A 5,773-nucleotide genomic window follows, 5' to 3' on the forward strand; every position below is an offset into this window, starting at 1 on the left:
TCTCTCGCCAATTCTCTCTGACCCACTATTAAACTTCCTGCCCCCAATCTTGTTTCCACTGTGTGTGTGTGTGTGTGTGTGTGTGTGTGTGTGTGTGTGTGTATACTGTATTTGTGTGTGTGTGTGTGTGTGTGTGTGTGTGTGTGTGTGTGTGTGTGTGTGTGTGTGTGTGTGTGTGTGTGATAAAGACTTGGAGGACTTGATTTGTCTGCATTGTATAATCATACCTATTTTTTATTCTAGTTCCCAGAAATATGTGTTTCATCAAAAACAGATACAGTCTGGATGCACACCAAATGGGAAAGTGGACTTTTTGAAATAAACATCCAAAAGGAAAAAGTCTCTTTTGTAAATGGACTGGTACATGAATAGTCCTAGTTATTACCTCAATCAAAATCTTATGCTCCGGCTGGTGTTTTTGGATGGTTTTAGATGATCCGTTCTCAGGCTGCTGTAAGCAGGAAATGTATTGAGGCGTAAAGATATAAAATGATAAAATAATTGAGATTTCACTCACCGTGGCAATGAGATAAAGGAAGGAAATAAAATGTAAAATTAGTGAGTGTGAATAATGTATTTGTTTCATGCTCTTAATTGACGTTTATTTCCCAGCTGACAATTAACCTATCAATTATTCAATCAATTAATCAATCAATCATGGAGACCTCTTTATATTTCTGTGCATTATTTTATCAAATAATCCAAAATTCTGGTTAAACTTGAGATAATCTGCCAATAATAAAAAACACTTTGACATATCTATTTTAAGAAAATATTAAAATGTTATGCTGTGAGTCATAAAGGGTTGAAGTTTTATTTCGAGTCATGAGTCATGAGCATTGAAGTCTGCCTTGAGTCTTGAGTCATAAGCTTTGAAGACTAAGTCGATTCGTCACTCATAAGCTTCGGAGTGTCATGAGTCATGAACATTGAAATCTGACTTGACCCATGAGCCATCAGAATTCGGCTTCAAGTCATGAGTCATAAGCTTTGAAGTTTGAGTCAAATCGTGAGTCATGAGCATTGAAGTCTGCCTTGAGTCTTGAGTCATAAGCTTTGAAGACTCAGTCGAGTCATCACTCATAAGCTTTGAAGTCTGCCTCGAGTCATGTATATGTATAACCATATCGAGTCACTGCCTCGAGTCATGTATATGTATATACTATACTTTGACATTTAAAAAATATACAAAATCATTTTTATTCATGCTACTTTCTAAACTCATCTAACGAGTGAGTTTAAAACACCATTTGATCAAGTGATTGACAATCAAATCAATCAAGTCTAATGGAGATTTTTAATCAGATACCTGCCATCAGAATCCTATACAGGGTCACAGGGAAAGTGGAGCCTACAGCTTCTGGCTGATCTTTGAATTGGTGGAGAAAACTGAGATTCAAACTCCTCAGGGCTGAACACTGAACCCCCAACCCTAAATGTTCTCAAAATCTGTCAGGTAATCTGCATATTATAATCTAATACTTCTATCGGAATTTGTTATGTAAAATTCCTCAAACCCTCCATGAAAACGGTTGGTTACAGACAATCTGGCCAAAGGCTGAAGACGTGTCATAGGTGTCATAGACCAAGGAAGCAGAGTAGGTGTACAAACCCATACAACACCCGGTATCTCCTGCCATCCCTGGACAAAGATCCCAGACAACAAGAGATGCTGATAGAGTTCCTTTCAGCATATTCTCCTTTCCTGAATCCAGCTGAAGAACCTTTTGCTGCATTGGGAGTAAATGTCATCGAAAAATCATCGACCTCAATAGCAAATGTCTCTTGATGCTTGAAACCACAGTCGAACATTGCAGGAGATGGAAGCAGTATGCAAGAAGAAAACTGTTGGACAGGAGTGACAGAACATCCTGCGAGGTGGACGGAGCTCACTGAATGGCGGTGTTGTGATGTCACATTGCAGCAGTTTTGACAAACAGCATTGAAAAAAAAGTTTCAGAGCTGACCTATTCGATAAACTGGACTGGATCTGAATCTGAGATTATCTCAAAGTGACCGGATCTCAGTGGAGCGAGAAGACGACCGTGAGACTCGTCAGACACACGACTATTCCATTAGGCGATGAGACAGTAGACAGATGCACGTGACGCTGAAAATCAAAACATGAGCTTGTTCATTAGTGTAAACTTGAAATCTGTTAAAAAACATCTGAAAATGTATATCTCTTTGTACAGAAATCACACAGGACCATATTAAGCTTGCCTCTCTCTCTCTCTCTCTCTCTCTCTCTCTCTCTCTTGAGGTTTAGAAACACAAGAAGACACTTACTGTGAAACCTTCTTGTCTAAACGGCACCGAGGGAAGTAAACCATCCAAACTATTTAAGTCATCTTTGTATATGCTTAGTGATACTTTTGCCATTTTATGCAGGCTCACATGTGCAGAGACACACCAACACATCCATGCTTTTCTCTATCGTTTATATTCATTTAAGCTGTCAGATGCCCTCTCTCTCTTGCTCTCTTTCACTCTCTCTCTCCTTCCTGTTTTTCCCTCTTTAACATTCACACAGCAGCTCTGCCGAGACACAGGTTTGTATTAACTACTAAACAGCGTTTGTGTGTGTGTGTGTGTGTGTTTGTGTGTGTTAAATATTAAGATGGCCATTAATTTTCTCCAAAATCAGAGATTCTCATAAGGAAAATCTCTTCTTCTATCCTGAATACTATCATACCATATCAGAAGAAGAAGAAAGAAAAAAAATCCCCTAAATGCCTCTTTTTAAAAACCTTTCAAAATGCTTCTATATTAAAAAACGATTTTGGGCTTCCATACATTACGTGAAGCAGGTGATTAAACCATTTTAGGTTCTATGTACACTGCAAAAAAACAAAATCTAAGAAAGTAAAAAAAATCTTAATTCTAGAAAATATGTCTTGTTTTTTTTACCATAAATGATAAAAAGTTTTATAAAATACATTGCACACTAGCTCAATCTTAATTTAAGAAAATTGGTGGTCTTTTTTGACAAGTAAATGTTAACTCCTTTTGAGGTAGATTTTACCAGAAACAAGTGAAAGCTATAAAGTGCAAGTTTTGGTGCATGTTCAATTAGATTGTTGTGTTAATTTTTAAGAATAATACCACCCCTAAAAACTCTAATTTCAAGAATCTTAATTAAGAAAGGTCAAATATTTGTTTTTGTTGTTGTCTTTGTGATCTTTTGTCTGTGTCTGTTCATGTATTTGAAAAATCATAAGACAAATTGCTGTTGTGAATATAAACACTTGGTCAAATGTGGTTTTATTCTGATTTATTCTTATCATTAACAAACATACAACAATGAATTTATTGTATGCAGAGCAATCACATTTAAAGTAACAGATTTATTTATTACTGGGGCTGTCAAAACAGACAGCACTTAACATGAGTATTAAAGTTTATCCAAGGAATATTCTGGGTGAGCTCATAAGCAGCATTTGTTGAGGAGCACAAAAATAATTGACAACTTTTATTTCTTCTCAAAAAAGGGGTTTGATCAACATTGTTGTCGATTAAGCTCAACTTGTACTGTATTAAAAGCAGATTATTCTAAAACATCACTTTTATACATCCAAAATAAGTCAAAACGTATTCAATTTAGAACACACCCATTAATATTTCATAGGAACGTATGTAACGTCCCTGTAATTGAAACTGTAATACGGTGTGGAGTCTACAAGGTTGTCTACATTTACTAGTTCAGTTGCCTCTGCCAGGTTGGGAACCTCAATTTTATAAGACATGTAGTCTCAGTCAAAACAGACTGTACTGTACATCTGTACATCTCAGTCAAAACAATACTGTAAAAAGATGAATTTATGACGAATATGTTTCTCACAAGTCCAAATTCTGGTAGACATAACTAGACAACATACTACACCAACAACGACTAACACCAGGGAAGTGGACAAACAGAGTAGATATAATGAACAAGAACCAATCACAAAGCGGAGCCGAACAAAGACTAGGACAAAACACCTGGGGAAGAGATTGAGTGCAATTAATGTCCATGGTAACAAATAAGTGGGCGGGGCCAACAATTAACAGCAGGGAATGACGGAAGCAGGCAGAAACAAAGGAAAACACAGACAGACTCATTACAGTAGTATGGTGGTCTCCTTTATTCTTCAAAACACCAAAAAGCACATTTTTCCAAAATAAAGCAAAATTAACATCAATATTCTTACCAATAAAATCACAAGCATTTTCCCAAAAGGGTTTTACAAGTGGGCAGTACCAAAATAAGTGAACCACAGTTTCTAAGCTGTTATTATAAAATGTACAATTTGTATCTATATCGCTTTTAAATTTCACAAGAAAATGTTTTGTTGGGTAGATCCTATGAATAAGTTTAAATGAGACTTCCTTTATTTTATTTGTAATTAAATACTGATTTGGAAGTAGCCAAACCTTTTTCAAAACAATATTATCTGTAAACCGGTTCCAGAAAGAATGAACATAAGGCAAAGATACTGTACAATATCTCTTTGAGATAAAGTTCTTATACATCTATTGCGGGAGTTAAAGGACAAACATATCCTGCCTTCATAGGTATTAACAATGTTAGGTAGGGACCAAAGTTGTGTATTTACTCTTTTTGAATATTTAAATAAAGTACACATTTTAGGAGATATGGCATCAAAAACTTTAGCATAATCCTTTGGTGTTACAGGAATTTTGAAAAAAGCCAAAAATTCACCAAAAGTTAAAAGAAAACCATTTGAATTAAACAACTGATCTACCAGGATTATGCCATTCTTAAATCAATACTCAAGAAAAAGAGATTTACGCTTATACACAATGTCCTTATTATTCCAGATATAATACCTATGCGGTGAGAAATTGTGCTTGTAGATCAATGACCAGGAAATAAAAGCCTGGCGATGAAACTCAGCTAGTTTTACTGGTATTTTGTTAATATCATAATTACAACTAAGGAAAAACTGAATGCCACCCAAGTTGGAAAAAATATGTGAAGGAATAAAATTCCAAATGGAGTTGGGATTTCTGATTATCTGTCTACGCCAATTAATTTAAAATGTTGAAAAATCAAAAAAATTTAGGCCCCCCTTTTCATAAGGATTCATAATAACAGTTTTCTTTATATAATGCGTTTTGTTTTTCCAAACAAAATTATATAACATTTTGTCAATCTCCTTGCATTGTTTTTTATCAAGATGTAAAGCCAATGATGCATTAGTTAATCGAGAAATAGCCTCCGCCTTGGTAATCACAATTCAACCCCTTAACGAGAGATCCCTTATAAACCAATGGTTTAAGATTTTTTTTAGATTTTTCAATTATAGCATCAAAATTAATTGAACATCTTCTACGTTGATCTTTAGTGATTAACAGTCCTAAATACTGAATTTCAGTTTTTATGGGAATATTAAGGTAAGAACTCTCAGAACATTCCTTGATGGCCAAAAGCTCACATTTATTCAGATTCAGAGACACACCAGATGCCCTTGAGAACTCATCAACCAAATCTATAGCTACAGAAATCTGACTTTCATCTTGAACGAAGAGTGTTGTGTCATCGGCTAATTGAGTTACTTTCAATTCTCTATCAATAATTTTTATGCCTTTCATCGGACTTGAAATAATGTGAGCCGACAGACTCACTAACAGAAAAAGATAGGGTGATACAGGACATCCCTGCCTAATTCCTCTAGATACCGAGAATCTGGGAGAAGTCCCATTTGACAACCTAATGGAGCAGTTACCTTTTTCATACAAGATTTTAATTGCAATAGAAAAAAAAATCCCA

This window comes from Tachysurus fulvidraco, chromosome 7 (assembly GCF_022655615.1).
Source record: "Tachysurus fulvidraco isolate hzauxx_2018 chromosome 7, HZAU_PFXX_2.0, whole genome shotgun sequence".
Lineage (NCBI taxonomy): Eukaryota > Metazoa > Chordata > Actinopteri > Siluriformes > Bagridae > Tachysurus > Tachysurus fulvidraco.